This window comes from Hyperolius riggenbachi, chromosome 5, assembly GCF_040937935.1.
Source record: "Hyperolius riggenbachi isolate aHypRig1 chromosome 5, aHypRig1.pri, whole genome shotgun sequence".
Classification (NCBI taxonomy): domain Eukaryota; kingdom Metazoa; phylum Chordata; class Amphibia; order Anura; family Hyperoliidae; genus Hyperolius; species Hyperolius riggenbachi.
Window position 1 is genome coordinate 355,532,547 of NC_090650.1, and position 12,137 is coordinate 355,544,683.

Genomic DNA, 12,137 nt, shown 5'->3' on the forward strand with positions numbered 1-12,137 from the left:
CTGAGGGGAGGAGCTTAGCTCTTCCTGTTTTCCCCTGAGTTAATGGCTGTGTCATAGATCGGAACTTTCTTTCCTGTGTAAGGCGAGAGACATGAATATAGGGGAATGTTTATGGGGCTGCACATAACATTGCTGTGAGGGAGAAGCAGCATTAGCGCCTGCAGGTGTATTAAAGGTTGAACTTGTTCTATTAGTGCTGCAGACCAGCTTGGTGCTTTCAGGGCAGAATGTAGTAATGAAGCATATGGATCACTTTACTGTGTAAGCTATCAAGGAAAGCCTGAAGAAGGGTTACTGTATTTGGAAAATTTGCTGATGTCAGATTCCTGTTCTTCCTGTCTCTAACAGAAATGTAGTGTTAGTGATCTGCTATGCTTTGTCACTAGTACTACCTGTTGCTATGCAGAACTTTTGTTTTATTTTTTTATGTACCCCTTCTCCTCTCCTTGCAATAGAAAAGGCTGCTCCGCTGTAGCCAAGCAGGATATCTGTACAGCAGTTAATCTCAAAACTCTAATCCGATGCTAGCTGCAATGTTTGGTCCTTAGGCAAAGCCTTCTACATCAGTTCCCAGTGTTTAGTAATAGCGTCGCATTTTGAGCCCCTTAGGGGGCACGGAACCCCTGGAATGCAGGCGTAGTCAGTAGTAGTTTCACAATGGGCATTGCATTTCCTGTAAAAGCAGAACCGTGGCAGTACATGTTATTCGAGTGTTACTTTGCATGCAGTAAAACATACAGTTCATGAAAAGAATGCTTCACTGCCACTGTTAAAGTGCACATTATGCGGTAATGCACTGCGTTGCGATACTGCTCGCTATCTGCTGCCTCAACCGACTTTTATTTAATGTGTGTATGCGCTGTATGCAAGAACTGCAATCTATTTACAGTTGCTGATAAGAGCTAATTAGTCAGAGATTGCTGCGCCAATTTTCATATAAAGTGTACCAGAGCTGAGAGAATATAAAAGTTTTATAGATACCTGGGGCTTCCTCCAGCCCCATGTACACGGATTGCTCCCACGCCGCTGTCCTCAGTCTTCTCCCTCTTCGGTACCGGGTCCCATAACTTCAGTTAGTCGCGGGCAGTCTCCGCAAAAGAAGTGCGCCCTCTACGTATCTCTCCAGCAGCTGCCACAGTATGTCTTTAAAACGCATAAGCCTCTGCCTGCGATTAAGGCTACACTTACACAGCCCAGGGCTTGTAACGAGCGTGTCTCAGTATCTTTAAGGTAAATGTCCAGCCCCTCAGCGAGTTTGATGCGACGTCCCACTCGTCTGTGCGGCGGTGTCCCTTCATATTCTCCGAGCTATCTCAGTCCCGGCTGGTTCACGTAGCATGATGCTGACAGACGTGCTGGCTCCGTCCTTTGCGTTTTGTCCTCCAATCCGGACTCATCAGGGGCATAAGGACCAGCCGTGTAATTGGTGCTTAATATCTAATCCCATCTGCATTACTCCCGCCCCTCTGTTGCCTCGGAGACAGGGCGGGTACCAAGCTACTGGGCCGTGTACCAGATCTAGTGCATTTTACTTCCTATCTCGATCACTCCCACTTGCCTGTTACCTACATATAAATAAAGCAATAGCAACCTCGTGCATTCCTAACCTGGATTTGACCATTGCATAACCAATCATCAGTTGTGCAGATTGTATTGCTATACTCCACAGGCTCATATCCATATTATGTTTGCATTCAATTTGCAGGCTTATGCGCTTATAGAGTGTCGCTCTTTCTTTGACTTTATTGATAAGAGCTAATTAGACACTTTGATCCAATCATTGAAACAGAGAACACAAATAAGTTAATTTTTCAGCAACTATATGTGGAATAAAGACTTCTCATTATGTGCTGTGCAAGAGTCTGGTTCCCTTTAAATCATTCTGTCAATACATGATATGTAAATACAGGCACACTGGAACACAGTGAATCTTATCCAATTAAGGGAAGAAAAACACTAGGCAGAATGGCATGAGTTTTCCCCAAAGCACATAGTGGAAAACACATATGCAATTCAGCCTAGTGTTTTTCTACCCTAAAGGGCCCCAAGCAGAGGTTGTGGGTATGCATTTAACCTCCCTAGCTTTCTGATTATATGCGGCGCACGGCCGCGGGAGGGTTTTTTTTGGCTATTTTTTTTTTTTTAACATGTAGCTAGCCTAGCGCTAGCCACATGCTTCCCCCCTCCCTTCGCTATCCCACCCACCCCTCCGATCGCTGCCGGCGCAAATACCCAACAGGAAATCCATGGCGACGATCGGAGTGATGTCATTGACGTCAGGGGGAGTCCCGATCCACCCCATAGCGCAGCCTGGCGGTGATTGGCCAGGCTGCGCAAGGGGTCTGCGGGGGGGGGGGCCTCTTTCGCGGCGGGGATCGGCAGCGATCGGAACAAACACGCAGCTAGCAAAGTGCTAGCTGCGTGTTTGAAAAAACAAATTATGCAAATCGGCCCACCAGGGCCCGAGCAATCCAGCGCGGCGGTACTGGACGAGCTGAGCTCGTCCGTAACGCCCAGCTGGTTAAAGGACAAACGAGATGACATGTGACATGATGAGATAGACGTGTGTATGTACAGTGCCAAACGCACAAATAACTTGGCTGTATTTCTTTTTTTCTTTCTCTGCCTGAAAGAGTTAAACATGGGGTATGGAAGTGACAGGGTCGGACTGGGTCAGACTATAGAATAACCCTCATTGATAAGTAATTACAGCAATAAAACACTTCCCTGTCAGTAAATGCCTTCCGAGAGCAAGAAAGAGATAAATAGGATCAATAATTCATAGATTTGAGCTCTGGCGTACAGTGGCGTAGCTAAGGAGCTGTGGGCCCCGATGCAAGTTTTACAATGGGGCCCCCCAAGCACTCTATACATAACAATTGATACGGCGCACCAAAACCTGTCAATGGCAACTACAGTGTCAGAGGTGCAAGAAGGGGATGGGGAGCAGTTTGTTAATGATTACCATTATTCAAAGTATTTATAGAAGTTATTATTATGAGCAAAGGACCAATAGAGAGCAAATACTGTAGTTGAGGGAGGGCCCTTCAAGGCCCCTCTGGCCCAAGGGCCCCGATGCGGTGGCTAACTCTACACACCCTATTGCTATGCCTCTGCTGGCGTACCCTAATGAAGGTGTCATTGAGAAGAGACAATGAAACAATAAAAACTTAAACACTAGGTTTCAAATATAAAATAAAACTGTGGGATATCTAAAAAAGTCATTTTTTAGGAGGAGGGTAGATACAATTGTTTTTCTCATCAGTTTATTTTCACCTCGGATGTCCTGTAAGCATACCCACGTGTATTTGAATATGTCCTGACACTCATCGGCCCGTTTGTTAAAACTTTCTCCTCCTGGTTCAGATGGTATAAATTGCATTGCACCAGCGTCTCTGCTCAAAGTCGCACTGTGACCCAGAAACAGGAAGTCAGGTGATGTTCTCTGCGCATGCTCCAGCTTCCTCCTCGTCTAGTGTCATCCTTGGTTTACATACAGTGCACAACCGGTGGAATAGTGCACGAGAGTGCGCTGACGCAGAAGCAGTGTAGCGGACACCGATGGATCCAAGATGACGGCCACGGGTTTCTTTCGTTAAACAAAGGGAGATTGGGTTTTAAGCAGCCCTTCTGCAGCTGTGCTCTGGAGGTTCTGGTGCTCAGACATTCTGCATTGAAGTTAGCCACAACTGTTTTCCATGTCAATATTTGTAACAATGTAATTGTTTCATGCATTGTATATTTTCACAAAACTCAATAAAAACTATTTTTTTTTTTGAAAACAAAGGGAGTTTGCGGACGGAAAAATTGGAACCATTTAAAAGAGACTGCAAGCTACCCATCAGTATGTTTATTACCATATTCTTAGGTCGTGCTCAGGTTTCCATTAAAGGGTACCTGAGATGTCCCTCGCGATCTCCCCAGGTGGCTCCTGCCCCCCCCCCCCCCCCCCCCGCAATACAGCACGTTAGTCTGGCCAAGTTGCGTTCTGTTGCTGGGAGTGTTCTGCGCCTGCGCTACTGCAGGCAATTTTATTCATTATGTTATTTTCACTACAGTTCCTCTTTATTATTTGGGATACATGTTTGCCTACTTTTTTTGTTTTGGAGGCATGTTGTCTTGTTATTGGGTGGAGTTGTCTGCCCAGTTGCAGTTTGGGTATACGCAGCTTCCTATTTGTGTTTTTAGTGGATCAGCTGCTTAATAATATAATTTGGGGGATATATACGCTGACCTGTTTAAGGCCAGAAACCCACTAGGAGCGATTTTCTGTGCGATCTGAAAACTCTTGCTAATGTAATGCTATGGTTGTGATCCCACTTGAGCGATGTGATTTTATAAAAATCCCCCATAGCATTGCATTCGCAAGAGCTTTTTCGAATCACTAGCGATTAGAAATTGCTCCTAGTGGGTTTCTGTCCTAAATGTCAATCTATGACTGACCTATTGCCACACCTAGGTGCTGCAAGTAGTTGCTAGCAATAAACGTCCAATGGCAACAACAAACTTCTAGTCTCCCAGTTGTCAGTATCTAAACAGCAATACTCACCAGTCTAGTGACAGCCACTCCTTATTACTAGCAACTGATTGCAGTATTTAACGAACTAATCACAGTATTTCTTACGGTTCTCCCTTTTCATTGTTAGAAGCAGGTTTCAAGTTCAGGGGCATTTTTCTGTTCAAATAGTTTCTGTTAGTGGATATACTAGGGAATTCCACAGAATATGTTGACGCTTTATAAATTGATAATAATATTAACTGGATAACATCATACAGTAGCTATGGAGTGTCTATGGGAGAATGAACACCAGTTTGCAAAATATTAAACCACATGACAAAAAAAAACACCCCCTTTTGTAGGCCACAAAGCAGCTACACAATAAACTAAAGATAACAAACGGATTTAAGTCTTGTCTGGACATGTTGTACACAGACCTGCCACCTTATTTAATTAGCCCAGTTGTCTATGACCTAGGTTCTCAACGTGTGGTACGTGTACCCCAGGGGGTTCTTCTGATGGTTCCAGGGGGTACTCGGGCTTCCTATACTTAACCAAGAATAACAAATTTAGAGTTTTAGAAAATGATAAATCTTATTTAAACACCAAATTAAAAGCAATAGAAAATGCTTGGAAATGATTTAGAACCAATTATCATGTACTACGATTAAATATATATTTATCAAGAGGTACTTGTAATAATGTTTACTCTGCCAGGGGGTACTTGGTGAGTACAGGGTTTTAAAAGGGGTACATACTAGGCCTGAAGGATAAATCGAATTTAAATCGAAATTGCGATCACCAAGATCACAATTTCAGAATCGTCAAAGCGGCGAATATCGCGATCACGTCATTTCCACATGGGTAAGTTTGAAGAAGCGCCTTCAAACTTTCCCAAAGTCCCAGTGCGTGCGGCCCGCAGCGTTGGACATACCTTCCATCCTCTATCGCCCTCTGCTGCCTCTTGTGCTTGGCAAAACTTTGGGTTCCTGTATGTCACATGATCTACAAGAAGTATGCCGTGCATTAGAGCCTGAAGGAGGCAAAGTGGATAGACGGGCATCTCTGGACTCGTGCTTGAAGCTATGTCCAGAACTGATGCAACTTGGAGGACAGAGGAGGCACAGAGAGAGACAGAGTGGGCACAGAGAGAGAGACACAGAGGGGGCACAGAGAGAGACACAAAGGGGGCACAGAGAGAAAGAGTGGGCACAGAGACACAAAGGAGGCATGAAGAGGCAAAGGGGGCACAAGGAGAGACAGGGGGACAAAGGGGGAACAAAGCTTGATTTGAAGGAAATCGTGAATCGAATCGAAATCGTAATTTTGGACAGAAATCGCTCAATTCAATTTTTTCCTAAAATCGTTCAGGCCTAGTACATACCAATAAAATGTTGAGAAACACTGGTCTATGAAACATAGGGGCATATCTACATAGAAACCTTAAAATTGCTGCGTGCAGGCAACGCAGAGCAATTTTACAGTAGCTTAAAGAGAACCTGAACTGAAAATAAAAAAGTCAAAATAACCATACACAGGTCATACTTTCCTCCTGTGTAGTCTACTCCTTAATCTCTTTCTCCTCTCCTGCATCCTATTTGTCCACTGTGATTAATGGAATTCTCACACTGTTAAACTGTAATATCACCCACTTGAGCCATAGGGAAACATGGACATTACCTTGCACATTCAGTTGTAACTGACAGCTGCTGATATATAACTGACAGCAACTGGTATATTTCAGTTCTGACAAACTATTGTCAGAACTGGAAGGGATCACTGTAAGAATAAAATGGTGAGTTTCTGAGAGGAACTGACTGTGAGGTTAGTATGTAATATTCATTTGCAGCTACGTCATGTGTTTATTTTAAATATTTTTACTTGCTTCATGTTCCCTTTAACCTCCTTGGCAGTTATCCCGAGCTAGGGTCGGGGCGGAAAACCGCAGTTGAGAGCGGTGATCCCAACCTCTGCTCGGGGTAGCCGCCGGAGGCTGAATGCAGAGCAATACGCGCAGCGGGAGCGTTTCTACATACCTCCCGGGGATCCCGACGTCAGCCGGCATTCTTCTTCCTCTCCTCCGGGGCTCTGCTTCCTGCTTGTGAGATCGCAATTTCACTTTAGAGTTGCAGCACCACCCGGAGGATGGAGGCCTAACTGCAACTCTGGAGCCAGGGAGGTGAGTGATTGCTGGGCTGCTGCAAATCTCCCTGGCAGCATGATTTTTTCCAGGTTTTAGGGTCTAAAATCCGGAAAGAATCAGAACTCCAAGGGGGTTAAGGTCCCCAGGCTTAACCCCCCCCCCCCCCCCCTAACGACCAGGCTCTTTTTTGCTCAGCTGGGCTGTGCAGTTTTTTCAGCCTCCTGTACAGCCCAGCTATGGAGACCAGCAATCGGACTCACCTCCTTGTTTTGTCCCTAAGGGAACATGCCGGCAGAGGTGTCCGAATGCTGTGGCAGTTGTTTTTTTTTTTTTTTTTAAATTCAGCCTGTATGAGGCTGTTTCTCCCTCCTCCCCTCCGTCTTCTGTATGGAACAGGACGGCGATCCGTCCTGTTCCTCCTCTCATAGGCATTAGCCAATGAGAGCGCGGCGATCCTGAGCCAATCAGAGGCCGGGGATCGCCGATCTCGTACAGCGCTGCCGGAGACCGCAGCGCTGTGCGGATGTAAACAAAGGGGATTTCTTTTCCCTTTCATTTACAAACAGCCTGCTAGCCGCGATTGGCGGCTAGCAGGCTGATCACGCAGACTCCGCTCTGTGAACTGGCAGTGGCAGGGAACGATCGCGCATGCGCTTGGCCGTTCCCTGGCAAACTGCAGCTCCAGGACCTGACGCTAATCTGCATTAGGCAGTCCTGGGGCTGCTGCCGCGGTCACGCCCATCGGCATGACGCAGTCGTTATGTAGTTAAAGGACCACTATCGCAAAAAAAAAGTAGGCAGTTATAACAGAACCGGCAGGTTTTGCCCAGTCCATCTCCTCATAGGGAATTATCAGGGTTTTTGTTTTCAACAGCATTTTCTGAACCGCACTTTAACTGCCAAAGTAGTAAGATACCAGCCAGCCTGCCTACTCACTTGCACACTATTTTGTCAGTTAGACTTTGCAACTGCTGCTCAGGAAAATCTGTTGAAAACAAAGAAAACCCTGAGAATCCCCCATGAGGAGATGAACTGGCCCAAAACCTGTGGGTTCTGTAAGATTTTAACTGCCTACTTTTTTCGCGATAGTGGTCCTTTACCGCAGTTATGTAGGTCACATTGTACACATATCGCAAACCTCGTTGCTAGTGTAACGCGTTACAAAGTAGAGTAACGTGTACTATACTAGTAATATGTGCATTATCTAGGTAACTGAGGTTGCGTTATTTACGCAGCACACTACATAATGTACGTTATGTTAAAAATGCCATATGCTGCCTGTCCTAGAAACAATTTTATAATTCAGTGTAAGGCCCTTTTTACACTAGGCCACCTTCTTTGCGTTGCCTTACCCTTTCTGCACGCATGGTAACGCAACAGCAATGAGCATCTATGGGGCTTATACACTAACCACGTTGGGTCAGAAGTTCCCGACCCGCTGCAAAGTCAATAGCTTGCTATCGTGCGACTTCCGCAGCAATGTAGCGGCGGTGAAATACATGAAAATCAATCACGCAAATACGACACAGACAGTTTAAATTTGTTGGCAGAAGTGGTGCGACACGCATACACGGAATGACGCAAATATGACGGGGAAGCTGGGAATCCCAGTGATGTACTTCCTGTCCAGCAGGAAGTACATCGCTGGGTGAGAGTCGGCAGGGGGAAATGTGTGCGGGGGGGGCACACTCTGCCACAGGGTTATATGAATCTAATTTTTGACGGTGCAATGAGATGGAGGTGGTGCATCGCAACGCTTTATTCAGGTGTAAAACCGGCCTGAATGTATACAATCCAAACTAAATAGATGTACACTAGAAGGTTAGCGACACATTCTGTTGCTATGGAGGGAGGCGGAGGGATGCTGCACAGCACTTGATGGTGCATGAGGGGGAAGGAAGAGAACATTAGGCTTGTCCTGCGCTTGTCTGAGATCATCTGGCAACACATTAGGCTGCTGTGCACATGCTAGATTCCCAGCAGAGCAACCTTGGCCAAAATCAATCCAGTGTGTGTGTACAAAGCTTAAAGGGAACCAGAGGCGAAGGGTAGTTGAAAAATTAAAAAAGATGTTATACATACCTGGGGCTTCCTCCAGCCCCATAAGCCTGGATCGCTCCCACACCGCCGTCCTCCGCTGCCTCTATCGCCGGTACCGGGTCCCGTCACTTCCGCCGGACGCGACCAGTTGTACGCATGCACAGGGGCTCCCTCCGGCTTTGTACGCATGCACCTGCGCAGTACGGAGGGAGCGCACTGGCCGAAATGACGGTACCCGGTACCGGCGGACAGAGGCAGCAGAGGACGGCGGTGTGGGAGCGATCCAGGCTGATGGGGCTGGAGGAAGCCCCAGGTATGTATAAATTTAGTATAATCTTTGTCTCTGGGTCTCTAAAGCTTAAAGCAAATCCAAAGCAAACCTTGTGCGAAAAATGAGTTACCTATAGAGAGAGAGGTGGAGATCCGGAGGTCATTGTGAGAAGCTGCCCAGGACCCTACGGAAAATTGGGGCCGCACTCATGCCAGAAGAGGTGTGCAGCCCCCAGGGCCGGATTTACCATAAAGCACTGTAGGCATGTGCCTACAGGCGGGTGATGATGGGAAGGCAGCTCACTCCCCTCCCAGGGTCCTGATGAGAGTGTAAATGAGAAGTTAAGCTGGCCATACACTGGCCAGATTTGCCGCCGTTTCGACAGCAGATTCGATCACTGGGATCGAATCTGCTGCCAATCGTTCGCGCTACACGCCGAATTTCTATCCATTTCGTCCGATCCCGTCGATCGCTCCGTGCGGAAAATTACCGTCGATCGCCCGCGGGTAGGGAGCGCGTCGCTAGCAGCATTCGAGTACCCGACGACCGACGCAATAGGTCCGCATACATTACCTGCTCCGCCGGCACGACTACCCCCGGTCACCGCTGCTCCGTGTCCGCGCTGGTCTCCGGTATGCTTCAGTACCTCCTGCCCGGCAGGAAGTTTAAACAGTAGAGGGCGCTCTACTGTTTAAACTTCCTGCCGGGCAGGAAGAAGTAAAGCATGCTGGACCTGGAGACCAGAGCGGAGAAGACAGCGGAGACCTGGGGACTGGAGTCGCGCCGGCGGAGCAGGTAATGTATGCGGGCGGGGGGAGCGGCGGCAGCACCACCACAACAGATTGTGAACGGTTTCAGGCTGAAATCGGTTCACAATCTGTTTGCAGTAAAGGTAGCCATACGATCCCTCTCTGATCAGATTCGATCAGAGAGGGATCTATCTGTTGGTCGAATCTGATGGCAAATCGACCAGTGTATGGCTACCTTTACTCACTCTGCTCTTGGCATTCCACTGATGAGATCTCCCTTCAGTCAGGGGCACCTCTAGCTACTTAATACTGAGGTTCCTCTAGCTACCTAATACTTAGGGGCACCTCTATCTACTTAAAGTGGACCTGAACTCCTGCACAGGACACAAGACAAGAAAAACATAACAGAAATGCACCCTGTATGTATTTAAAGAGTTTAGCCTGTGTAATTCCCCCTCATTTGTGTCTAATCACTAGTTGTTATTTAATCCCTCCCTTGTGTCACATGACTGCCTATGGCAGATAAGCCCATTTGAAAGCACAGGCTTTAATCAATATATCTGATTCCATGAATCAGGAAGTAAAAACTGTGCAGATTTATTTTAGGATTTGTATCAGCTGTAACAAAGAAATGTTTTTTTGTGTAAAGGTTATTATGCTGTTGTGTATCTTTTAGAGCAGAGAGGAAGCTCTGAGTTCTGGTCCACTGGTGCATCTGGCTACCTAATACTAAGGGGCACCTGTAGCTACCTATGACAGGCAAGGAAGTGAGGGAGAAGCACAGCTGGGACAGAGCACACTTGCGATGCAGTTCAGTTCAGCAGGGGTTTGTAGGTTCATGGAGGGTGAAGTCTAGGGTGCCAGGACATCTGTGCCTATAGGCTCCTGTGAGGTAAATCCGGGTGTGGTGGCCCCAATGTTCTGGAGGGTCCCAGACAGTGGCGGAGATCCAGAGGACAGTGTGAGAGGCTTCTGGAGGATCCAGAGGCTTCCCTCTCCTCAGGTATTTAATTTTTCATCCATGGCCATGCCTGTGCAGGAGCACGAAGCCACTTGTGCATGTGCGGCTCCAGCTTACTGCGCCGGTGCAGTATGGTCGCACTCGCGTCTGAAGAGGAGTGCCGACCCGATGTTCCTTTCTGACAAGCCCTTGTCGAAATTCTTTGCAAGCTCGACATCAGGGCGCCGAAGAACGACGTGGGAAACTTCTATAGGATCCGGAGACTTCCCTCTTCTATAAGCAGTCTGCAAGATCAGAATTTCACTCTTAAAGGACACCTGAAATGAGAGGGATATGGAGGCTGCTATAATTATTTCCTTTTAAAGGAGTTCTGTGGGGGTGTGCTGAGGATAAATCCCGCCACTTACCTGGGGCTTCTATCTGCCCCATGTAGCAGTAATGTCCCACGCCGTCCTTCTCCGATCCACCGTTCCACGCCGCAGGCACCGGGCAATTATTCGTCTGACTTCGCATCATCAGAAGTTTACTGTGCAGGCGCAGTACGAAGTTTTCTTGTACTGCGCTTGTGCAGTAAGCTTCCGATGACGTGGGCGGGAGCGAGCAGGAAGCCGCAGTTGGACGGCGTGCTGCGCTAGACCGGGGCTGACGGCGGGGAACGGCGGATTGGAGGAGGATGGCGTGGGGCATTACTGCTACAGGGGGCTGATAGAAGCCCCAGGTAAGTGGCGGTTTTTATCATCCCTCCCCCCCCCCCCCTACAGAACCCCTTTATACAATACCAGTTGTTTGGCGTCCTGTGGATCTTTCATCCATCAGTAGTGTTTGAATCACCCACCTGAAACAAGCCCGAGGCAAATCCAGCCAAATTTCATTCAGGAACATCTAATCTGCATGCTTGTTCATTGTTTAAGGCTGAAAGTATTAGGCCCGGTTGTCATACTCACCTTCCTGTTGCGTGGCGTGTGGCGGCCTCTGCTGTTTACCTCCTGGTTGTCCTCAGAGGTCTGGGCGCGTGCGAGTACGCAATAGCATGCATAAGAAAGTGCACGTTCACGCTAGTAATGCTGACGCGTTTACACGTATGCGCTTGCGTAATTTTCCAATCTCGCGCCCAAAGGAGGAGCCGTCTATTTAAGCCAGTCCCACTTTGTAATCAGTGCTCACAGAAACTGTGTTATCAGTCTGCCGACAGACTGTACACACGCTCTACTATTGCTGGAACACCCGCCCAGAGGGAGGGTCTGACGGACCCGTCGTTCCTTATAGTGGTGCGTTTGTACACACTTTTAGACTCTGCGCCCTGGAGAGCTTTCACCTTAGTGGGGAGGTCAACAGTTAGATCCTGTGAAGAGAACACAGTGGGGCGTTAAAGTCGCACGTTATAAAAAAATTATAACGCAGACTAACGCACAGCAATACAAAGTCTGTGCGACATTCACAGTGAACACGTTGCGCTGTGTGTAACGTGTAGCAAT